The 26082-nt window shown below is 39.2% G+C and overlaps 1 protein-coding gene across 6 annotated transcripts in view; it reads right to left on the bottom strand.

Annotated features, from left to right (window-relative positions):
• lingo2 (leucine rich repeat and Ig domain containing 2) overlaps nucleotides 1-26082 on the bottom strand; it is a 200557-nt gene that overhangs the window by 12733 nt on the left and 161742 nt on the right. The window contains exon 5 of one of the 6 annotated variants that reach the window (XM_069171242.1): nucleotides 23104-23152. The exons of the other annotated variants lie outside the window; for them this stretch is intronic. The gene's annotated coding sequence lies outside the window, so the exon portion shown is untranslated. The remainder of the gene's footprint in view (nucleotides 1-23103; nucleotides 23153-26082) is intronic. 6 annotated transcript variants of the gene reach the window in all.

Raw genomic sequence — 26082 nt, 5'->3', positions numbered from 1 at the left:
TGATGAACTTGAGAACATATGCAAACATTGACCCAATCAAATGAGATTTGAGGCAATTATTTAACTCCACCCAGTTCCTCTCCTGGCATTGATAAAGGTCTAAAAACTCATTGGCGGTCACCAAATTTACATCCAGATATTAAGAGGTTTTAATCAAGTTAAAAAAAATAAATCTGAAAAACCCTTAAAGCAGATTACATGCAAGTCTACACCTTTGCCTGCATTTATTACACTCAAATCTATAAATATGCAAATATTATGTGCCCCTATCTCCACCCACCCCTACACTACTCGCCTGCAGATTGATAATATGGAAAGCCCCACCCCTCCAAGTTGATGTGATTGGTTCCTTCGGTATGTGACGCAAGAAAGCCTTATTGTCTGAATCAGTATTTTTGAGACTGTCAGTGGGTCACTGCAGTTCTAAAATACAACTAGTCATTCACGTCGTCGACTATTATTTTGATCATGACATGTCTTCTAAATACAGAAACACCACATGAACATTTAACAATGTTAAAAAGGATGTTCATCAGTTGGTCTTTAACTAATTTGTCAATAGCACCTTCAGCCTTTCGCATATGCACCTCTATTGTCTGTAACATTTAAAGCAGCTCATACCAGAACATATTAATATTCCATTTCAGCAAACTCGGCAAAACTCCACATCCATTAGTCGTGCGATCTATATTTTCAGACACTAAAAAATTATTTCCCACCATTTACACTTTGGCCACCACTTAGACCGATATACTACATATGTGCTAGGCAAGATATATTCTATTCCACAAACACGACTGGATGACAAAGCAACACCGGCCATATTGAGTGAAAAATCAATAACGCCATCAGAGACCAAATTTCATGTCATACAAGCATAAGGACGGTACATAAACGGATGAGTGCACGCATACTATCGATTAATTGTAATAACAAACCATCAATAAGCGGGACTTAAATAAACCATGGACATGAGACGTTACATAGCGTACAACTAACACAAAGCGTGATTCAGGTTTAACATTGTATTTCACATTTCAGTCAATGCTGCTGCCATAAGTCACTGATGCCGGGAGGGATTTTCTTTTTCTTTGTTCCACCTGCTGCCCCCACAGAGAGATTAGCCCACAACAGCAAGCCTGAAGCTGGGAGGAACGCCGTCTCTTGCTCAAAGGTACAAGCAGTAGTGTGTGTACCGCTTGCCAACAAAAACGACTTGAACCTAAAGGGGGTTGCAGTCGCTCAAAGATCTGCTCCCCCGAAAATTGTGCCAGACTGCTGCCAGTTAACAGGTAAAGAAAGGATAAGAGCCAGGCAGAAAATGAAGGAAGAAACGCCTTCAGACTCTTTCCCTTAATCTTCTCCTTCCTTTAATGACTTCCTCATAAACTTGCATAACCAGCATGGACTGCCTCAAATTTCCGTCGCAGATCTCTCATATTTTCACTGACCCAGACTGTATTATTATGCAGCCTAAAGTCTAAAGTGCATTTTTTAAAAGGGAAAGCAGGACCTTGTCACTGAATTTCTTCCTTCTCCGGCTTTGAACTGAAAAAGCCTCATGAGATATATTGTGTGGACTTATTAAAATGCATGTGCAGCTGCTGTTGACGCATCGTGTGGACTCCCGAGAGCCCTTGAGTATTCGCTTCTTGGTCCCCCAAACCCACCCCTTCTCCCAATAGTGTCTGGACAACCCACACCAGGTCTGAGTCAGGGGTTGTTTCATGTGTATATGACTCAACCGCAGGGACAGTTAAAGGTGGTTGGCAAACCCCTTTATCCCTCCACCCACACACTTCTTCCCAGCCTATATTTACATCTAAACGTTCCTATACAAATTAAATATACCATACAGCTTGGAGAGACAGAAAATGTTGCATAGTCAAGGAAAACTATGCAGCCGTAGCCACAACCAGCCGTAATAAAGGAAAGACCACTGGCTCCATAAATGCCTGTAGCAGAAAATTCAGAAAACAACAACGAGTATTACTGCGGCATAATGAAAGCGTCACGTTTCCCATTGCCAAAAGTGCATCAGCTTAGACCGAGTACTGCGCTGAGAGGATGTTTTTCAGCATAACGAGACACTGTAAACATCCCATATTGACAAAAAAAAAATGACTCCATATTCAATACTTTGCAAATTCATCAAAGCATCCAGTGCTGTCGTTTGAGCAAAATGTACCGTTCAGCGCTCACTGTCTTCAGCACATCCACGAGAGAACACTGAGCCAGTATTTTTCAGACCAAAAAACAGACAAAGAAATGCAGAGATAAAAATTAGAATTTGTTTTTGGAAGGGACAGAAATTATTTATGTTGTTAGCTAAAAGGAACACATGCAGCTCTAACATACCCATGCATCCCACCCATATAATGTCTGAATAACTTTTTCATCATATTTGGCAGGAAATATTTTGTAAATATCTGCGAGACATCTCCCATCTTTTTTTTTTTTAACTTTTTTTTCAAAATCAAAATGGATTCGCAACTTCTTGTTTTAAAATCTCATTCTCTTAATGCTGCCATTTTCTGTGCATATGAGGCTTGTTCTTCCGTGTCCTTGTGTTTCCGTCTCCCTCCACTTTGTTTTTTCTCCCTCTTCGCCCAATCAAGAGATCTGGCCTCTGACCTCGCAGCTCAATGCCATTAAACTCCTTTCAATTGTGCAGCTTATAGCACTCTGGAAAAGACAACATTGCATTCTGCAGTCCTTGATATTTGCGTGCATGTTTTTTTTTATTTTTTTATATCTTTATATTGTCCGTTAACTGCCTGTGTGAGGGATCTGGTGAGAGAAAAAAAAAATAGAGGCTTTACAGATACATAATATGATTATTTAGCTTTACATTGGTATTTCAGATAGTCTGGGGAAACAAAGGTAATGGTGTATTGATTTGACTCCAATGGATCTATTGTATGCACACACTCAAAACTCAAATAAAATTCTTAAACAACAAACAAAAAATATTATCAGCAAATGCTCAGAGGATTATAAAGTGGTAACAGTCCTTGCATGACAATTTTTAGCCATCAAATTAATTTCAGGACAGTTTCTAGATCCCCACATTTGTCTTATTTTCACTGTTACTTGTATATATGTTGTAGCTGCATATATATGTCTATTTAAGTGTGTTTTTGGGTATTTACATTGAGAACAAGTAATAAATGTAGTCAAATTCCTTGTATGTGAAAACATACCTGGCCAATAAAGCTTATTTGGATTTAGTTTCTGATTTCTTGATGTTGCAAAATTATTAATGTTGTTTTTGTCACCTGTAAACACTTGTGTATACAAAATATCTCTTGTATGCGTGTGCACCTTGGAAAAGAGACCCTTTCTTTGTTTTCTTGTTTTACCTTATCAGAATCAGAATTCACACAACGGGGCCAATCTGACTGCACTTACAGCTGAACTCTGAGCACAGAGTTTACGAAGGGTTAATGAACTCTAAGAGGACAAATGAAAGCCACCATTGGAATGATTTGCTTGTGTTTATATACGTCGCTGTTATCACCCATCTAATCTGGTTGTTCTGTGGCATTGTCCATGCAAAGATTCACAAAGCCTTATTGGATATTGATCAGGTTACATGACTCGGTTGCTGTCAAAACAACAGCCACCAAACTAAAAAGAAAGATACAGCAGGTGGTAAAAGATAATGACCGAAACGACGGTCCTGCTGATTCTTGTCTGGACCGTCTCAGTCAATATTGCATTTACGGTCCACCATGCTGTTCACTTTCACTTCACACACCGTGGGATATGTTCGCCAAAGCTCTCATCATGTTTAGAATATCACGGAAATTGTTTTTCATCACATTTCCCCCCCTTTATCTATTCCTGTTTTTCCTGAGCGGCTGCAAAGAAGCCCAAAGAGGAGGCAAGTGTACTTACGCTATAAATTAGCCATTCATAACAATAAACTGACATTTTACAGTATAATAAGTATATTCAAAATTACATGGCAACTCAGAGAAGGTAAAATGATTGTGCAATTATGCGGTGTTATCTTTTACGTAACTGATCATTTTGTAAAAACACCCACATTGGTTGAACGGCAGTTGGACCAACCAAGACTTTTAGAATTGTATTTTAATAAGTGGCGTTTGAAACCAAGAATCTTATTCCCCTTTAAGTAATGAGGATCTGTAATTTAAAACAAATCTAAAACAATCACGAGCACAGCTTGTGTCTCCATATTCATAAGATGCCATGCTCTGATTTTTCACATGTAAATACATCTCTACAAGCTACATTTAAGAAGTAACATACAGTACATTGTGTAGTATGTATGTAACACATTAAGTATTTTGAATGTTCTTTACAGTACAGTAAGTATTGACACACAGTTGTTGCTGTGCATGTTATAAGTATATGATTTGCCTTAAAGGAACAAGTCAAACCTGAGCAACAAAACATCTCATTCATCTATATTTAGTTGTATGATGAATTATCCTACCATGATAAGTTCTCATCTCACACTTCTGAATAATTCATGAGGAGAATCGGGGGTGATCTCACCATATATTTTCACAAACCTCTCATTTGGAAGAATGTGGGGAAGACAAGTGGTGGGAGTAAAATGAAAAGAAAACACACAAAAATAGAGATCATTGAATTTGTATACAGATCTGTCAGAGCTGCTTGTCAAAGGCAATAGCCAGGGGCTGCGTTCAGTCAAACATGCATGAGCAGTATTGTGTTTGCATTGCCGGTGGGAGCTCAGGTAATGTCACTGCTTCAACATCGTTGACTTGTGAAAACAGTACAAAACAATGTAGCTAGAATTTAATCAAAATAAACATGTTCAAGTTTAATTAAATTGCTTTCTCCGTTGCAGATGGCCTCCAGTACAAACACTGGAATAAACTTGCCAGACAGTACGAGCAACTTTGGAAACATTAGAGTTGGAAAACTTTGTAAAAAGTGCAGTCATGTAAAAAATATCATAGATACATTAAAGTAATCTTGTTTAAAAAAAAGAAAAGAAAAAAAAAAATCAAGGTTTTGATTGGCTCAAGGCTTCCTAAAATGAGTCTTCGTTATAGTAAACTGAAACACATTTCCTGTTTCGTTGGCTCCCTGGGTTGTTGGGTGAATGCGGCAGGGGAACAGCCTCAGTGCTAACCACTAAACCACACTCGGTCACTCTTGGATCTCGTGATTTTAGCAGCTGAAGTGACCAACTTTTCTACAATTACTCTCAAATAAAAGATGAAATTTGCAAACCATTTATTTTGGGTTTTTCCAAAATGTACACAGCGCCCAGGTGCTTTTTCACAGCGCCTAAGCCGAAAGACCACCAAAATGACCAGCTCCTCTCATTTTAGAGACGATCACAGCCGCTCCTAAACAGACAATGGAGAAATTTCTGTCTGCCGAGCTTATTTTGTAATGTTTATTAAAACTGGTCAAACTCTTGTCGTTAGCAGCCTCTGTGCCATACCAATCCCACCTTCTTCCACCTGCAGCGGAGGAAAGAATTACTTTTATGGCACATAGTAAATTTCTTAAATAAACATGGTCATAATATCCCAATATTATGTGGAAAATCCACAGCCCCTAAGCTCTCAAGAAACCTACAGAAAACTAAAAAAGTTTTATAATTGGAAATCAGGTATAAAAATGTGGTTGTATTAAGATGTCATTGATTATTAAGAAATACAATAGTTCCAGCAGGAGAAGAAAAAAAAAAATGACCCTGACTTAATGTTACAGTTAGTGCTACTCTCATTATTATGATATATCCAAAAGGGCCTCCACTTCCTCTCCCTCCTGCCTTTTATTCTGTTTCATGTCTCCTTGAAGTAGCTTTCTTAGTTAAGGAGGAGCAGTGAGAGAGAATTTGGGTCCACCCGGGGACTGTGTAGCTCTCCACACAGCAGCAGTTTAGCTAACAATAGCCCTGGGTGATTAGTTTAAGCACTGGGAAAGAGGTGGTGTGGGAAGCGCTTATTTTAACAGTAGGTCTGCCAAGCCAAACTGTTCAAGGTAGCTTCGGAAATGTTTGATGTGTACTTCTAACTTAAATTACACACACTGTTAATTTAAATGAAATAAAAAAAAAAGTTCACTATAGAAAGTGATGCCCTTTACTGCTTTGGTTAACTCCACAGACATAACTTGAATAAGATATGAATAAAAAGTTATGATAGTTTGATGCAAGGTCAAACAGACTGATAGTAAGTTTCGAATATAAAAAAAAAGAATTGAATACAACTACAAGCATTACTGCTCTTTGAGACTGATGGGAAGTCTATAGTTTGTCTACTATGAGTGAGAATTGTTTCACATTTTGTTCTGTGAAATAATCTGCTCTGTAAAAAAGAACAAGAACACAAGCCTATTTTTTTCTCCAATAGCTATAGGTGTATCATGCACCAACATTTTTTCAATCAAACGAGCTTGAAGACGAGAAACTAAAAGCAAAAATCAAAATGAAATGCATTAAAAAATTGGTTATTGAAGCAGAATCCTATTACTACAAATAAAGGTTATTCCATTTTATTTAAGGATGGGTTAATGAATTCTCAAGTGGGTCTTAAAACAATAGTCAGGTACACATTTAAATATTAAAAGAGGTTTTGCTTGTTGTCATTTTTACTGTGCAGAATAAACACATTTCTGCCGTCTTCATTCTGTTCAAAAACACATCCCAAAGTTCATCGGAGGTAGGCTTCAGAAGTCTGAGCAAATCAACTCAGTATCTTAAAAAGTTGGAATCATTTTAGTATAAAATGTCCTCTTTATATTTTCATGAAAAGTGCGTCTTCGCTGAGCTTCGGAGGGACAGATTTATGTCCCCAAAACAGTAACTCTGCAAAACAAGCCTTTCATTTCTTTAACTTGAATCTTCATAATAGCTTCAGATAAAGTTCAAAATGTTTTTATGCAACTGTGACCATTGATTTTGTCCCTGTTGCTTAATATTGAAAAGGAATTTGGAGAAGATGAGCAAGTGGAATGATTACATAACCGGTTTCAATGTTCACATGGGCAACCATTGTTTCAAGACACACATTTTATTTCTTTTTTATAATTTCAGCTCTGGAAATTTCATCACCAGCAGCTTGCTTTGAAATTCCTCTCTTTCCACTCTTTGGTGACCGGCTCAGTCCACTGTAGCTGCTGTGTGTGTAAATCCATCGCCATCTGATAGGATCTGGCTTTTAAATATTTACAAGAGCAGACTCAATCAATTCTCAAACGCTATCAAATGTCAGCATCACTGTAAACACAGTTTTATTAATTTTCAGTGACAAGGCTTGGCATTTTGTGAATTCTGCCCTCACTGGCTCATCTGTACTGTAATGGAATTTTGATCGTTTTACTTACTGATCGGATGAAGAATAGAGAAAAAAAGACCATCCACCTTGACTGAGGGTGTATGCAGATTTTATGACAGCTGTGTAAAAAGGTATATTTTTCAAGTCAAGCAGAACATTTTTGAGCAGTTGAAGCACTCAATCAACAGGAAAGGAGACATAATTTACGTCATCTTCCTCGTCGAAAGTCTAACAAATAGAGGCGGATGCATCTGGCAGACAGATTGGTTTCCTGATAAGAAACAAGAAAAATGCAGAACAGAAACGACAAACCTCAAATACTTTAATTTTATGTTAATGATAGAAAATAACAAACAACACGGAGTGCAGAACCCAATATTTTACGTTACTAATAAACAAGAACCACCTTTCGTTTATCTAACCGCAGTTGAGGTTGTGATAATTTGTGGTCCAACTTGCCAAGGAAATAAGAGTTTTAGACACTCGCCTAAACAACTCTGTATTTAGCATTTTGACTTCCTCACAATAAAAGTTTGTTGCCACCTGAAGACCCGGGGCGGATTTCAACAAGGGCCTGCTTACTGAAGATAAGCCGAAACCGACTTAACTGTAGACAGACCCTTCCGCAAAGAAATCATTAAGGTGGCCATTTCTCATGGCACTTCACCGATTTTCTCCCATCGTTCTCAGCATCACGAACACTGACGCTTGTCTACTTAACTTAATGACTTTTCTTGACTGCTTGCAGGTAAATGATTGGGAAGTGTATAATCTTTTAAGAAGCCTGAAAGGTAGTGCTTAGAGGAGGGGATGGCTAATAATGTTTTATTATGAAAACAGATTAAATTAATCTTTCGATTTATCAGTTGCTCTGTGGACTGCCCCACAAAAATCGTATTATGCTATTCCCACTACGCTGCAGTATTACTGAGACTCTCGCTCAGGATATGCAAATTGCCGTCCACACTGCACTCCCTAAACTAATATAATTTATTATATTTCTCCACAATTCTAATGCATGTTTAGGTTCATATGTCATTTAATGTGTATGAAAAATGTATTTAAATCATTGATGTAAAGCACTTCGATAAAAACTGAAGGATGCACCATTGTAAACTGCTGAGTTGTGATATGTGTCCGTGGCAGGTGTTTTATAAGGCAGACACACCTTGGAGCCTCTGGCTGGCGACCCTCGCTCTACTTTACAGTCCATCTGCTGGTGTCTGCAGTGTCGGTGTTCCCATTGCACACACTCATCAAATACTTTCACATCTGTTTACTCACTTTAAGATTTAAACAGACACACAGACATAGTTATTCGAGATTCAGTGCTAAAATTTCTCTGGCCACTTTGACTAAGTTTATGTTTGACAGCAACTTTGAACTTTGAGCTGTGAATAAATTCAGCAAGTCAAAACACTCAGGAATATGTCACTGAGCAAAGATGGTGGCGAATTTGGCATCTTTTGCACTGTAATTGAAGGGCCAAGTGCCGAGGGGTGACGTCTCTGAAATGAAGAGAAGTTCTCTCTTTCTTTCTGTCTCTATCCAACAAACTATCAGAAATCCATCTCTGGCACTCACTTCCTTTTTAGATCTTTAGTTTTTTTGACTTATTCAGTTGAATAGACACAATTCATAAGTTAGAAATATACATGAAGTGTAACCGACTGGTTTTTAATTTCAAGATGTCTCACATCAAAATAGAAGACGTCTGATCATGAGGTGACATACAAGGGACGGTCCTCCTGTTAGTGCAGCAGCAGCAGAATCAACAACACATCAATCGTTCATAACTATATAAAGACAGGACACAGCATATTATTAGCAAAATGAGGCAGTAAAGTTATGCCAGCCAATATGAAAACATAAAAAGACTGGTAGGAGATCATTATTATGCTCAGTAAGTAAAAAAAAAAAAAAAAAAAAAAAAAAAAAAAATGGTGTTTTTGAGGCCAGATTTCAAATTTGGAAGATTTTACAAATGAGTCATTACTACAGCAAAAAGCTTGGTCGCCTTTTGTTTTTAATCTGGATTGTAAATGACGTAAACTAGCAGACCCAACAGGCGTCTGAGGACAGCAGGGAGATAAAAGACAACAACTACAATCGGGTGCAATCTCACATGTAGTTATTATTACTACATTAAAATGAACTCTAGAGATTATGGCATTTTAGTTCTAAAAATACAAACATCGGCTGCAAAATCCATCAAAAATTAAAGCTATCAAAGGTAATGCTACTTTCTATAAAACTTTACATTGGAAATTGACTCTATAAATAGATACCAGTTTCTGTCTCTGACTCAACCAATAAGTCAAAATAATAATAATAATAATAATAATAATGGAATAAATAATTGCCTTGAATGTTATTGGGTTTCACGACTGACCTCTTTCCAACCTTTTTCATTAAGGTTTCAGTGCGAGTGGCTACAAAGACTGACTGCCAAAAACAACGGTGCACTTGTTCCAAGGTGCCCCTTAGGGCTGCTTCTAAGGACGCCGTGTCATGACGATAGAAAAGTTCAGGGGAAAAGGTTACTGGTTCCAATCTGGTGCGGGGGAAAAAGCAAACATGATGATTCTGAGCTCGAGGGCACTACTGTGGCCTAATTATAGTCCAGATGGTCTGAATAGGTAGGACTTCCAACAATTAATTACTGAACGTCCGCGTGCTGCACACGGCCAGCATCCCTGGAAAAAGTGAGAGTAAACATAGCCTCGGTTCTTATTAAATTGAAAATGACGAACTGCTTTTATCCCCACAACATTATGCTTTTAAATAGATGAATGTTTTTGTAAATCAGAATACTTTGATATTTATGTCTTAAAACACAACTTTATTTTCTCTGCCGTATTTGATTTTCGTTTGGAAAAGCCATCCTCTCCCGTGACGGTCCCTGACACTTTATGACTTTCTTCACAGAGCCCTATCACACTTGTTTCTGTGACAACATCGTCCTTAAAAAAAAAAAAAAAACACCAACCCCTTCTCTCGATCGTTACCACGCTGTGCCGAAATCAATGTGTACGTGACTGACTCATCGTGTACCGGCGTTTGGGGGACTTTGGGGTGCTTTGGCAAAGAAAATGAAAGTCCCTTGAGGGGAAATTTAAAGACGTAGATTCAGAACGGGGGTTACTGTAAATTTCTGGCATCCTATTCATAAGAAAACAGAAAACAGAGCTCCCTAACTGGTCAAACGGTAGGAAGTTTTATCACGTGCTTCAGATACAGTTTGACAACTTTCTTCCCCACCGATATGAAGATGATGTGTGGTTGGGTCCCGGCTATTGGTCACTATTTCTTTTTTTGGTGTGACAATTAATTTGATATATATCATGTATGACAAACCCTCCAGGGCCCCATTACGGGATCCAGGGTATCCAGAGGGTCTTGCGGAGACACTTCAAACCTATCTTCTTTCGACAGATACAGTACACTCTGTTCTGCTTTAATAAGAGAAGAGAGCTGTCTGCGTCTTCCCGTACAGAAATCTTTTTTTACTAGTTGGTAGCATGCTAGCAAGTTTTGAGAACGTAGGGTACACTTTGTAAAAGGGCTGCGCAGTGCAGTGGAGAATGAAGGGAGGGAGCGTTATGGAAATGAGTTGTAATTAAAGAGGAGCAGATGAAAACAGCACAAGGCACAATTATAGCTCGTGCGTGATCATAGAGTCAGAAGTGCGAGACGGGACGACCATCTGTAGATGTAAAAAAGGTGGAACATAAAGGGATTAAACTGTTTGGTGGCGAGCGTAACTTGCTTTGATGTGGTACACATTGTGCAGGAGGTGCGTCTGAGTTATTGTAGTCACTCATCAGAAGTACAAAGAACTGTTAAAACAGTGGCGCCTGTTCCTGTATACTGATGGGAGAAGTGGACATTTGGTCTCGTTAAACATATCTGCTTTTATGGTGATGAATCACCTCGGCCATCCACATTATGAATATTTTGTTACTATGGAAATTGCTTAAGTGTAGAAATATGTGACATTATTAGTGGAAGCTAAAGGGTGTCACGGCAGCATAAATGAATATTTAAACCACTCTTATGCCTTGTTTGTCAACAGGTCTTCGAGGACAACATACATGTGATAATATCAGCTTACATCTCGATGTCAGGAGAATCCTTACTAAAAGAGAATGTGACATAAGTAAAACACTGACCCGGAAAACAAGAAAATAATTACTGTGAAATGCACCTGTTATCAGTGTGAGTTGGCTGTGTATTGTTTTTTTAAAAACTCAAAAAACATTGACATTACAGTATCTGCAGGCATTTTTTCTTTCATTTCATGCATATAAAAGCAATTATGTGAACAAAATTAAGGAATCCGGACATCTAATGCATTAAAGCTGATTCACACCCCGATGGCCTTGACTTTTGTGTTTCCACGGTGATGCCATGATAATACACTCTTACCGTAGGAGCTCAGTTTTTTTTTTTTTTTGCTCAGTCAATCGAACAAACGTCTTGACTTGACTCATCAAATTCTCAAGGTGCAGCCGAAAGCAATTACAGAGTCTCTGGGTGGAAGAGCTATAGCCAAGGCCTTTTTCTTACGAATAAAGGCTCGCTTTACAAACAAGATGAATCATGCTCCTCTTTTCCTAAAGCCTCAGCACTTTGGTGAAACCTCTCAGACTAGCATTGTATGCTCATTACACCTCACTGCTGAAGACAATAATGGCTCAGATTTCCACACCGTTTTAGCACAGGGAAGATTAATCCCAGAGTACGTCTCGGACGGAAGCAGCGAACACATGATCCCCTGCAAGGCTACTGGTCTCCTTCTGAGATTTGACACTTCGGAAGTGCATTTCCAGTGTCTGCATCTGGCTCGAAAAAAGACTCCATGTACTTCCATTCAACTGGTTCCATAAAATTCAATAAAAGTGAATACGATTTCTTAACGTATTGTCCCGGTTTTGCTCGCTAACGTCACTCCTTCTCATTAGTTTTCTGGCAGTTCATCTGAAAATAATCCCGTCATTAATTGGAAAATAAGCTTCAAAAGGTGTGTTTTGGCGGGTGGCGCGTCTATTTGATTGACGGGCCTGTGGTGAAGTCAGGTTACGGCTATCGGTGGGGGTGATTTCCAATCAGATCGAGTGAGATCCACCACTCGCTCGCTCCCCCCCAGCTCGCCCAAATATGGTCACTTGCGGCTCCAAAGCGCTCGGAACGAGCGAGATGGCGCCGGCCAAAATCCACTTCCCACCCAGCTGAAGTATTTTCAAACTGCGGCATCTGTGGAAGCTGCAGCTGCTGCTGAACACCACACACAATGGTTTATTTTTCACTAAGTACCACCATACTGATGTTGTCTAGAAGCCTTCAATGTATTTATTGTGTGTTAAACAAAGTGCACGAAAACACGCTCAATTCTGGGTGAAATATTTTAAGCCGCAGATATGTTGGTGGTTGATGCGTTCGAGTGCTACGGTTATTTCAAGCATGTTCAGAAAGTCAGTTTGCGGTTTGAGACAATACTACCCAGTCGAATAAAGTACTACACAAGAGTACCGTATGTGAGTGTACTAAGGAAAGTAGGGAAGTCATTTGGGACACAGCCACTGTGCGAGTGACTTGATAATAGGTGTGATTCTGACACATGATAGAAGGCAAGGATTGGAAGTTACGAGGCATGTATTCATGTAATAATTGGCGATTCATGCAGAAAAGACAAATTCATTCCTCCCTGTAGCATTCTCCCCTCCTGCAGCAGCCTATTACTCATCTGCTCCACATGAACAGATGAGTAATAGGATAATAAACTGGCTAGTATACACAAAAGTTCGGTTGTAAGATGGATGCAGCTCAGTAAGGCAATGCAAACGTGTGCAAGCTGTTTGGACTTTTTTCCACAAAGGGTATTCGGCATCGTGATGTTTCTGTAAAGTTTGGTGGCACCGGTGCAGATTTCATGGGATAACGTGGATTTCACACCCATCTGCATAAGGGCAAAATAAATCCTCAGTCTGAACGTAGACACAATCTCAGAGTGGCATACAAACTATTTCAGGAAGCGAGGGGAGTAATCCAAAAACCCTGCTTTAAGTATTTCAGATTATGAAGACTATATTGTTTATTATACAAGTTCTAGAAAACATTATACAGTCCCAAGCATCCACATTAGGCTACATGTTTCTAGCATCTGACGTGTATACTCCAACAAAGAGGAAACAGATCAATTAAGATGAAGAAATTAAAGAGTATTACACTAAAATCAATGCAGATTTATCATTAAAAATAAATTAATCTCATCAAGGTATTGTGCATTTATCATTAACAATACACATCTCTAATGAAAATACAATGTTTGTACAAGTCAACCTCCATGACCCTGAAAGAGTAAAGAGACATTTTAGTTTTTAACGGAAATCTATAACAAAGGCATCTTACCATAGGAATTCAGAGAGTGACCTGCCGGTACTGATATCCCGCAAAGCAAACCGAGCCAAAATAAAATCCCCTCGAAAGCAGAATCTCCAGCTTCATCTTGTGTGTTTTCTTCTATCTCAGACAAAAAAAAAAAAAAAAAAAAAAAAAAATCTCTCCAGAGCATCACAGCTGCAGGAACCTACAGCACGACTGACTGGCTGGACATTATTATTAACTGGAGAAAAAAAAAAAAACTATTTGCATTTGTTGTTCAGTTTCCTTGCGGTTTAAAAGGTAAAAATACATCTGTCGAAGGATGAGAAGACTACACCTGATACATGCAGAACACCACACAAAGACGATTTCAAAGGTTTGTTTGTTTGCTAATGCAATCGGAGGCTGCTCGCTAGTTACCTAGTGGTGGTTAATTAACCCCCAGAGGTTTGGAGAGCGCAGAGGCTGCAATCTCGATGGGCCTACTGGGCTCAATCAAGACCACAAACTGAACATTGTATATGGCATAAAAGTGTTGTAGTAAACACATTCTCTTCCCTCTGCTGAACCCTGGGGAGCTCTTAATCAAACCACAGTGCACACATGATGGTGCCTCTGCAGAAAATGAAGAGAAGAACGGAGAGAAAAGACCCGAAAGTGTGTGAACTCGCAGGCCCTCGCTCTTTATATTTGAACTCCTCTGTGACGCTTTAGCTCGGCTGCTCCCCGTTGAGGCCGTTTTGCCAAATGATGGGAAGAAATCACAATGTATTGTCGGGAAATTCTGTTTTGTCTTTAATTATGCGCCTCACCTTGTATGCTATTGTTTCTCACAGAGTTAGCATAATGCAATTAGGGCAATTTCACTGATCTATGTTTTGCCATTCAACACAGACTGTGATCGTTAGCAATCTGTTGTAATGTAACTGTTCCCCCCCATTTCAATCTCATGTTACACAAGTTATGGGCAGAATCAGTCCAAATTGTATTTTCCTCCGTCTGTTTTGACTGAAAAAAATGCAGTCTGTTTTTGTGTTAATTCACAGTTACATGAATGGAAGATTAACTTTTACACTAAATGTGTATTATTACTGTAGTGGGCATTTTAAACGTGCTTAAAAGTATTAAAAAAGTTGATATAAAAAGTATAAAATAACATATAAAGTAAGGCCAGTGAAAAAAATGTATGAATGATGTGTGTGAATTAAAAAAACATCCTGATGGCATCTTACTTGGGTAATTTGATATAATTCAAAGAGGATTTTATGGTTGAGACAACATGGGAGGATAATTCAAATTGTACTGAAAAAAGGTAGTTTTTTCCCCCCTTTGTTCAAGTCCTGTACCGGTACATAAGGAGCAGAGCACGAACACACAGGAGAATATATTTTTTTTTCTAAAATTCAAACTGGGAGTAAACAAAACAAAAAAAAAAGAGCAGGTGAGCAGAGGGAAACAGGGAAGATTTCAATCATATCACCAGGGCAGAACATTTATCATCCATCGAAGCCTTCTCGTGAATCACGCCAAGGTCTTGCCCCCAAATTACCCAAGACACAGCCATAAAATAAATAATTAAAAGCCAATTTTCTGACGTGAGGTTCCTGAATGATAAATGATGAGGCTTGGATGGCGAGCTCAAGGAGCCCTCTCAAGTACCGCAACACTAAAAGGAGGGTGAAAGATAGGGCAGCGGACAGTGTGAGTACACCGGTTCCAGTAAAACGCAAGATGACTGAGCAGACTGATGGGAAGAACAACAAACAAAACAACAGTTGTGACTAAAGTTCTTCATTATTCATTATTATTGCATATTAAGAGGCAGCCACATTAAGACCAAGTCTTCATTAAAGCAGCTGAATTTAAAATGCTGAAACAACATGCATCCATACCAGTCATTTTAGCTTATTTGCAAATACCTCTTCCCACATTAAAAAAAGCCAAAATGGGTGAATCTCCTCCAACTGGGCATGCGCAGAAGCCCCACAAGTAACCCAGCCACAGAAACAGAAACAATATCGTACTGCATTTACATTTCTGTGGCAGCTTGCTGCCATTTTGAGCACATTGTTTATTGTTGTTCAATCATCCATATAATAGCACATAAACAGACCTTTTTTTAATTAAAAAAAAAAAAAAAAAAAAAAAAAAAAAAAAAAAATCAATTTAGCTATTTAAATTTGTCACAATCCCAACTGAATTTTACCCACACTGTATGGCTGTAAATGCAACCCAGAGAATATTTTAACGCTGTGTAACAACAGCGGTTATCTATGAGGCTCTGAGCACTTCCAAAACGCAGGTGACCTGCAGCTCAACACTGTGTGTGAGCATCTACTGTGTGGATAAAGAGAGAGCTGCTGCTGGGCAGCTCATGCCGTGCAGCTCATGCCGTGCTATGCTGCCACGGTTTTAAATGTGGACATGGTCGAAGCTTCTGACTGACACCCAAGGCCTTTCTAAATACAGAGTACGCCAAGTTCAAGTGCGGATACCAAACACTGGGGGAGTTCAAAGTTAGCAAGTCACCTTTGGTGTCTGGACTCCCGAGGACCGGAAGGAATAGTTGCAAACCGGAACGGCAGCGTTCTCGCTGACACCAGCAGCTCAGCAGGGCTGTGATGATTAAACAATGCAACAGTAACTTACTGTACTGTGATGAAATAATCTTACCTCACCAACAGGCTTCTTTTCAAGAGAGATGAACTGCTACTATTTCATATTTTTGTCCAATTTTAGTTAATTACCGTAATGCATCTAATCTCCAAATATAAACTTCAGTCTTTTTATTCAGTCTGTAGCCTTCAAAGAAAAAGTGAAATTCAATTTAAAAAGTAAAAATGACTTTTACAACTATTTATGCATCACAGTATAAAATGAAAACCAACAGATATCTAATTCATTTGAGGCTTTATCTACATAACAGATGTATTTTGTATCCGAGCGCTTAAGCAGACTGTTTATCAGACATGTTTTATGTGTGACAGTTCTCACTATGAATCATATCAGATACAAGATTAGTAATCTCTTATTTTAAGGGCAAAACCAGCCACGTCTGCTGGCGATGCAGACGAAATTACCCGCCTATCTCACGTCTATTAAAAATAAGATAATCACAGCGGAAGAATCCAAGATTCAGCGTGTTATTTAGATTCCTTGTGAGTACACAGGCCGAGTAAATCTGCCCTCTGGATTTCGTGTAACCACAAATAGACTAACATTGAGGCAGCAGAGGTGTTTGAGGAATGTTATTTTTTGCTTTGACACTTCGGTGTGTTGCATATTTTTTGCAGAAAGCCTTTGTAAAAAACAACAACCAGTAATTACACTTATAGAGGGGGGAAAAAACAACGTGTGATCGTGTTTGCATGCCGAGCGAGTTTCATTTGATTCTATTTCCAAAGTAAGTTGGAGCCCTTGTTAGCTCAGTGTTTTTGTGACTTTACACCTGTCACGATGAATGTGTCAGAAGATCCAACAGCATCAGGACGAGGGAGAGAAACAGAGTGAAAGTTGAAGAGATGGAGAGAGACAGCTCTGGCACGAGGGAGAGAGGGAGGGAGGGGCGCACACATCCACGGACAGAAGGGGAGAAATGTAAAACTGAGAGACAAGTTTGTTTAAGACATCCATTCATCCCGGCTGTTTTTTTTTTTTTTTGGTGGTGGCTGGCAGCAAAGAAACGCCTCGTACACGTATTTGGTCAGGACAGACAGAAGGCCTGAGGTTTTCACTGCTGATAGGCAGAGGGTGGATTCTCAGTCTTGAAGCCCAGCGATAAATACGAGAGGACGCTAAACTGAATGTGCATTAACGCACCCTGTCATGCTTTAGTCTATCAGGAAGCTACTCTGCTGATGTAGACTCCTTGTAATGGCACTAATATCAAGAACTGTGTCTATGAGTGTTGACATGGACATGAGTATCCCGGGTATGTGGTGTATTCAGGTTTTAATTATATTCAGAATATAAAGTTTATACGGAACATAGACAAAACTGGTTGTGCATGTCTCTAAATGATAAATCCTATTTCAATTACTGCTTGCTATTTGCACAGGCGTCTGTGATGTTTAAAATGCATACTTGCAATTTTGAAATCATTAATCTGACATTCCTGTAGCTGTTACTGTCAAATTCATTTTACTGTGACTACTGACATTTATTTTGCAATGTGGAGTCCTTTAAGTGGACCTCAGTTTCTTCATTTTGATGTCTTCTGCACGCTAAAGTATGAAGTACATTTAACTCTTATTTCTGAAATACAAAATTTTCTTTACTTTGTTTCTGTTTAATCAGTTAACTGAAGGTCTATCTGCATACAATATGTACACCTCCAACAGTATCAAAGTTTCTGAGTACTTAAAAACTTGAGTAAGGGCTTACAAATCTGAAACAGGAAAACTATGTTTACATGCGCAAATATGAAAACAACATACCTCAAAAACTTGATCATAACTGAGATGCTTATGTCCATGTTAAAACACTGTGTACAATGATGGACTTTTTCACTGACAAAAACATCACATTGAAATAGGAGGCAGAAGATTAAATATTTAACAAAACAAGGGGGGAAATGTGAAATGAAGAACATAAAAATCAAACACCTGAAGAATAAATGATGAAAACATAAAATTTCCAGGCAAATGTCAGGCTATCGTGGTAAGTTTTTAGCATCCCCTTCTCAGATCCTCTGGGAGGCACTTTCAACAGTTTCTGTTCTCCACAGTTAAAATATGACTCACAGAAGACCAGGGAGACTTCGGTTGCTTGTATTCAGTATAATATTCTCACTGCCTCAAAAGTAAAAAAAAAAAAAAAAACTAAATTCACCCATGAAGCTTCATGAGGCAACATTACAAGAATCTCAACAGATTTGTCACATTTTATAAAGCCAGTCGCAATTCAAAAGCCAAACACTGAAAAAATGAGTTGCTCTTTAGGGATGGATAACTGCAGCGAGGGGCCAAGCCAAGAATGGAATTATATATTTAGAACATCTAAAAGGTCCAAGCTGTGTCATAAGAATTCACACTCATGTTAGCACCCAGAAAAACTGATAAAAATCTTTGAGGCATTAATACACGTTCCAAGGCTGAATCCAAAATGTGTTAAATAATGCACGCAAAGTTTATGTAGGTACTCTGAGTACTATTTAAACCTTTCAGTAAAACATATGGTAATGACTTCTGTACTAGTTTTAGCAGCTCCCTAAAGTACGATGAGGCAGGGTTCAGACATCTGTTGATTTTCCTCAAAAGATTTCATAGAAGCTGTTAAAGAAAATTACATCTTCCTTCCCACAATGGGCAACGCTGACGAATATTAGATATCAGTCATGGATTAATATTGCCTTCATATAAGGTATAGGCTTACGTACACACAGTCAGACAAAAAAAAAAACAACAACTCACATCAGGGTGTGCGTCAGTGTTTTAGGGCACAGTCTTTAACCTGCTTCTATCCTCACTTTGCATCACTGTGACTTAGTTATCGTGTCTCTCAGTCAGGTTAAAAAATAAATCTCTGCACTGTCGTTTCCAGGTGAGTGTTTCCCATGAACTCGAGGTAAAAACAACTTTCTTCCTCTTTGTGAAATCCTGTGCTCTGTGAGATATAACACTTCTTTCCATCTGCAAAACCCTTTGTGTGATTTTGAACCGCCGCGTGTCCTACAGCACAGTAATCACTGTACAGGCCTGCAGATGTGTCTCTGCACAACATTCATCGGATGACATCAGCTCCAATCTCAAGCTTTGGTCACCTTCAGGCATAGACCACTGTGACACTCTCATCATTGGCCTCTTTCATTGACTTTTGACCACGACACCTGAACCACACTGCTTCCGTCCATTATCCATTTCCCTCCTAAAAACAAACGAGAAATGTCCTAACCGTTATGGTCCCTAGATGTTTTTCTTAAAGTGATGCAATTCAGTCAGAAGGACAAGGCCACTCCCAGTTCTGAAAGTGTCCACAATGGCCTGACCAAAGACTCTCCAGCACTCTAAACTTTGAGCTGTGGATGCCAACTCCCTTTTCCCCTCCATACTCGCTTTGGGATCATAACATATTGTAATATAAACTCAGATAAAATTAACCTCAGTCTGCCTGTCTTCGAAGCGCTGCTGAATGCGACTCCATCAGCTGTGGCAGGAACATTGTGCCATATTCACTCCTCGAGATGAAATTAGGTCGCCGCTGAAAGACGTACTCATCCACCTGTGACCCCGCTCGATGTGTCGCTGCGACATGAGAGCAACTCAAAAAACCTTCAAATGTTAAGAAGTTTTGTTGTGAAGGCTCGTCACAAAAAAAACAAAAAAAAACAGTTTTCACATTACTTTACAGTACTGAGAGAATTCAAAAGAAGATTATGATATAAAAAAAACAAAAACAAAAACAAAAAAAACAGCATACATTGAGATATAACCCCTGTGAAGCAGCAGTATCCCATCAATACAGTCAAAAGTTCCTTAGGCTGGAGGCTGAGCTGAAGTAGATACTCTCAGACGCAACAATCAAAGGTGTCTCCTTTTTGCACATTTGCTCCCGGTGTATCCAGGAAAAACTGAAAAAAATAACTGGGGACTGTTATTTTCAGCTTAGTTCCCTGTGGCAAAAATGCATTATTTGTAAGATTTGTAAGGTGGATTTGCACACATGCGAGTTGACAAAAAGTTTTGTTTCCTGATAGATGAAAATAAACCATTTAACAAAATAAAAGACAGCAGCTGGCTTAAGTTCAGGGCTGACATTAAGCTGTAATATATCCAACATATATTTTGCATGATGTGTAAAATGATGATGATGATCCACTATAGATCTATTGGAAATTAATGAACTTTTTCCTGTCAGTGAGCACCGTTTTCTCATTAAATCAGAAAGTGTGTTTCATTAGGTGTTTTATGATTGGCCGTGGAAGCCGAGCTAAACAACAAAATACAAACCAGCTGAGATAAGAAAATATTATAAAAACATCATGTTCAGGTGCTGTTAGCACTCGTTGGCATTTATGTGATTAGTAGACGATGAAATTATCCGCTCTTCCCGCTGCCCAACAGCCGCGCCGTACCTTAAAGATCTTTCCCATTCAATTTAACGGCATGTTGCCCTCGTCCTCCTTAACCATTTGCCTGTGCCGTTCCGAGGCAGTGCATCACTTCTGCTTTTTCATTGGACAAGACACTCTACAGTCCCACAGCTGAAGACGGGTGACCATTACCTCCCACCCAACTCTGCCGCTTCACTTAGCTCGGATTTAATTAACTCCAACCAGCCTTGGCCCCGAAGTGATGGCTGCAGCGGACTGCCCATTGGGGGCTTCTGATCAAGAAGTGGACAGGAATACAAAACCAGGACTTTGAGCTGAAGGAAAACTGAATCACAAGCCGGTGATCGTGATGCCACGACTAGTGAAGTGCATAGAAAGCAACACTAGGATTATGTTCCGTGTTACGGGCCAAGGCTTTTTTTTCCCTCCACACCCGAACCTTTATTCTACTGGCATCACTACCCTCCCGCCTCCCGGCTGCCTCTGATTTCTTTTTCACTCCCGTGCTTAATTAGGCCCTACAGTTAAACAATGCTCTCAGCTTCCGAGGGTCTTACTTTACTAGCGTTAAGAAGGAGAGAGGTAGAGGAGCGAGGGGGAGGTGGGGGGGGGGGAGTTGGGGGGGGGGGGGGAGGGGTTCATATTCAACTCGTATAAAACTATAAGAAAAAAAACAAGAACTCTGCTGACACGCCATAATTCACCCCCTGACTCTGTGGCACCCCTTGTGGGTGGAAACCAGCTGACAAACAGCACACGTACAGACCGGGGCTGATAATACATATAATATGTGTTTGACGATGCAGGGTGGTCCGATGTTCTATTTAAAGGCACGTGAGAGCGGCATCTCCATTTAAAACGACACCGCCCGTCCGTCCTGGCCGATACGTTCTTCCTGGATAGCGAGTGATCCATGAGGACTCCTCCACAACGGTGCCAGCAGCACTTGACAAATGCGCAAGCCCTGCAAAATGCTTGTACAAGCACAAATATATCTGGACTATTTATCTTCCCGCTGGAGAAAATTTATCAGAATATGAAAGCATATCAACCGCATCCATTTTGTTTGGAATCAAATGTGACAATAACAGGCAGACACTGGGCAGATGATAGATGGCGAAACCAAGAAGAAAACAGAAAATAGCAATTTCACACTAAAATTATTTCATGTTTAATATCCGGTTGGTTTCCTTCCAGCTATTCACATTTCAGTTGTGAAGAAGCAATTCTGAAGTTTGATGTGCCTTGAAACAAGCGTGGTCAGAGATACATCAGTGACTCAAGCTCAGTATAACATATTTTGCCCTATGGATCACCTTTCATTAGACCACAAATTTATCAACTTTATCATGCAAACAAATATACTATCCTCCAGCATTTTATGTATGGATGACTAGATATATGTGCGTGTGTCCTGTGGGGGTTTTATGGGTCCTATCCATGAAATGCGTCTGTGTTTGTTTCAAGGTGGACCAGTCCCGGTCTTGACCCTGCTTATATAATACTTGCTGGGAGATATAACTGCTCTTTATGGCCCTGAATAAGTCTGAGTATGTAAGCAAGTATGTAAATAAAAATGAAGAAATAAATAAAAATGAGCAAAGTTATCCTAAGAGGCAAGGTGGTGATAAATCCTAATATTCTGAAAATGTTTTTCGAGTCAATGTGATTTAAATGGTTGAAAAACTTTATTAACCAAATATTTTCTGGCCTGTATCATAATAGTAATTTGGGGCTATGGTTAATCAGAGTAGTTAAACATTTTGGAAAAGCATTTAAGTTGAAAAGAGAGAAGTGAATCCAATATTGATACTCACATTTGTCGTTGAGCTAGATGCTAATTTGCTTAATTACAGATTGTAAACAGGTCTTTAGACGAACTCGTAGGCGGTTGTTATTGTATTTGTACAGAGTCAGGTTAACTGGTTTTCTCCCAGTTTCCAGTCTTCTAAGTTAATCATCTGCTGGTTACAGATTCATACTCTATTTATCATGCAGATATGGGAGCTGTAAGTCTCCACAATGATGAGAACATGCACTTCCTAAAATGTTGTTTAGCTATTTAAGATTGACAAGTATTCCACCAGATTTCCTACATTTCAAGCATTACGGATTAAACTTTGTATTATCTAATTTTGAAATTTCTTTGCTTGACAACAGAACTCGATAGAAGTTATATAGCCAAAGAGAAAAATGGAGATTTCAGAACATGGAGAAATTCATAATTATGTCATTTTTGTGACCTACTAATTTACTCTATCAATTTTAACTCAAATTATACCCCCTCTACTTGACTACAATGTGCTGGTAGCAATTATCCAACTTGATTATTATGATTCATTACTTCACAGTTCTGCATATTATGTTTAATCTCACCTTGGCACCGACTGCGGTCGCTCCACTGCCCTCAACACGGAGCCGGTTTCTGAATGACAAAAGCAACAGGAATCCTAACTGAGCTGTTCCAAAATGTACTGTCACTGTACCGCTGTACTGTACCGAGTCAGTGGCACATTTTTCACTGTCTGCTCTCGCTGAGCGGCTTGAAGCCTTGCTGAGCACATTAATCCTCTGGGATGGGGCCCTTCAGAATCATTTATTCACAGTCAGGGGTAAAGCGCAGAGGAGTCAAAGGTTAGTACTTGGTCATTCATATCGTCATAACCCTGGGGCTTTTCCATCAAGGTGCACTCTCTATCTGGTTGTGAGACCACAAAAGGTCGAGGCACACATTGTTGGGAGTGATACTTTGTGCAATTGTCTGGTCACTGGTGTCTTAAACAATGCAGTCGCAGTTGGATTAAAATATCCAGTCGGGTGAAAGGGGCTCGCAGTAACATGAACGAACATCAAAAAAATAAGTGGACATTCATGCAATGGACAATTAATAGTATAACTAATTCCATTATTACGTGACTTCTTTATATCAGCGTAAGAAAAGTAATTATTTAGCTGTTAAAATAACTATAGTGACAGATACAAATAAAAAAGAAAAACAGAAATGAGGTAAATTCAGGGAAAAAAGAGGATACATATTTTAAAAAAATAAATAAATTAAGAAATTAAAAAAAAAAAAAGGCTCCAACAGCATGTGCGTGAGTCATTACAGCAAACATCCAAACCCTTTAGCAATAGAAGAGACTCCATAGGCATGCAATCCTGTTTCTTCTTTGGGTCAAGCATCGTAATACATGATAACTTTCAGGGTAAACTCTCTCTGAGCGTTCGTTGCCAGGAAGCTTCCTATTCATAAACAGGCAAAAACAATAACAGCATGACACAGTAGCAGCATATTGAAATAGCCTGAAGAACAATTCCCATGATTTCACATAATTACTATCCATGGATGTCTATTCAACATTGGAGCAAATAACTGCTCCCGGAAGAACACGAGGATGGGGAGGGGGAATGAAATGTTCATCATTTCTTTGTAACGACCGGATTTTCAATTGCACAAATCCCCTTTTTAATAACCCTAAGTCTACAGATATGCTGCATCTTTTCTCACCACTGTTTGTAAAGTTTATATAATTAGCAATCTTCAAATTATTTATAGATACAGATAATCCCACTTTACTGTCGATAGGTCACACTTTAATTTGGGCCCAAATGCTGCAAACTGATCCAAAGTCTCATCTCTGTAAAACTCCTGACGGGTCCCGATGGAAGGATTGGTAAGGAGAGAGGAAAAGGTTGGCACAAAGCTTAGAGGACATAGTTAGGCTCCCTGCCATGTTGTGGTTTCACATGTACTTTGTACATGTTCTAAGAACTTTCACAGAGAGTCGAGACGCACTCCTCAGCACTCCTGTCAAAAGCAACCAAGTCAGTGGCGCCGCTTTTGGGAATTTTGTCCTCTTTTCAACCCGGCTCTGCGGTGCATCGTCACAGTGGCAGCGCCGTCTCCACCCATCTTTCATTCCTGGCATTGTTTGTGCTTTCATTACAGCAACTCATCCTCATGTACTCTCGGTAATTTGCCATTTGTGGTAGCCTATGGAGCCATAAAGCAGAAACAATGATGGAAATAGACAATGATAACTATGACTGGGATTCTATCTTGGTGCACAGCAGCATGCACAGAGGCACATAAAAGGATATGTTTATTCCTTAAATTAATTCTCACTGCAACTGTGCTTCAAAAAGAGTGAATAAATCTAACGGGAATGGGTTTAAATCAATTCATATTGAATGCAAATGAGCAATTTGTTTAATGTTTTTTTCTTAAATATTCTTTTAAAGTTTCCTTTTCAAATTTTTTTGATGGACAAAGGAAAGTGAAAAAGAGAGGCAATTTTAATGTGTTTTGGGGGTGGGATGTAAATTGAGAATGACTATTACCCATCAAGAAACTCAAGTCTTTATATTCCTGCTAAAGATGGGTAATAAAATCATAAGACCTGATATGTGTCTTGGTGTAGAATAGGGTTAATCCTCAAGTCAGACTCAGCCACATTTTCCCACTTATAATAGCAAGCTGTTGGTTGGAGACCAAGTTGCCATCATGATGAGGCTGCATAGTAAAAAGAGCTAAGTACTTTAACAGCCAGACATTTCACCAAACACAAGGGCCAAAGAACAACTATTTTTATCACCTGATTCAGCGGGGCAATAGTGAGAGTGGATGAAGAAATTGCAGGACAGTTTAAAGGTCTTTTAGTCAATAGACAAGGTGTGATGTTACATAAAATGTAAAAATAAAATAAAAGTGCTGTGCATTTATAGTTCTCTACAGTTAAAGTGGTTGTGATTCCTAAGTGCAATGATGAGCCCTATGCTCACAACGTCTGACCCTGTGATACAACATAAAAAGGTCTCTCTGGAGGTGTAATATACTTGAATTGTGCCCTCAAGTTTAAAACTAATGCTTTATAGCACACTCCATCACATCCTCATAGAGGCCAGACCTCTGGAGAACGCAGACTTTTTCTGAAAAGCTGTTTTTTTTTTTGTCCAAAGTGTAAATGCAGCCACATCTCTGTCATTGCATTACACCTCGGGCAACATCCTCACTCTACATCTGAGTGCAGTAGAAACCTTAAGTGCCAGAGGACTATTTGGAAACCTTAAAAGCACCCATGCTTTGCCTTTGTCTCTGCGTTTCTTGCCCCCCCTCCATTTATATAATCATAGAAACTTCATTCCTCTGCTCAAATGTACATTAAAAAAAAAAAGAAAACAAAGACAAAGCAACAGAAAACCTGGAATTATTTCAACTCAAACTGAATAGCAGCCACAAACACTTTAGTTGGGTATCAGACTTTTCTGTATCATAAAGAATCACAGATTGATATTTCTAACACAGTTATTACCACCGCTCAACTGAGAGGTGGGAGTGAGTAAGCAAAGATGAAT

This window comes from Embiotoca jacksoni, unplaced genomic scaffold, assembly GCF_022577435.1.
Source record: "Embiotoca jacksoni isolate LCO1_2020_lvr unplaced genomic scaffold, fEmbJac1.0.p SCAF_5, whole genome shotgun sequence".
Lineage (NCBI taxonomy): Eukaryota > Metazoa > Chordata > Actinopteri > Embiotocidae > Embiotoca > Embiotoca jacksoni.
This window is presented reverse-complemented; position numbering and strand designations above follow the sequence as displayed.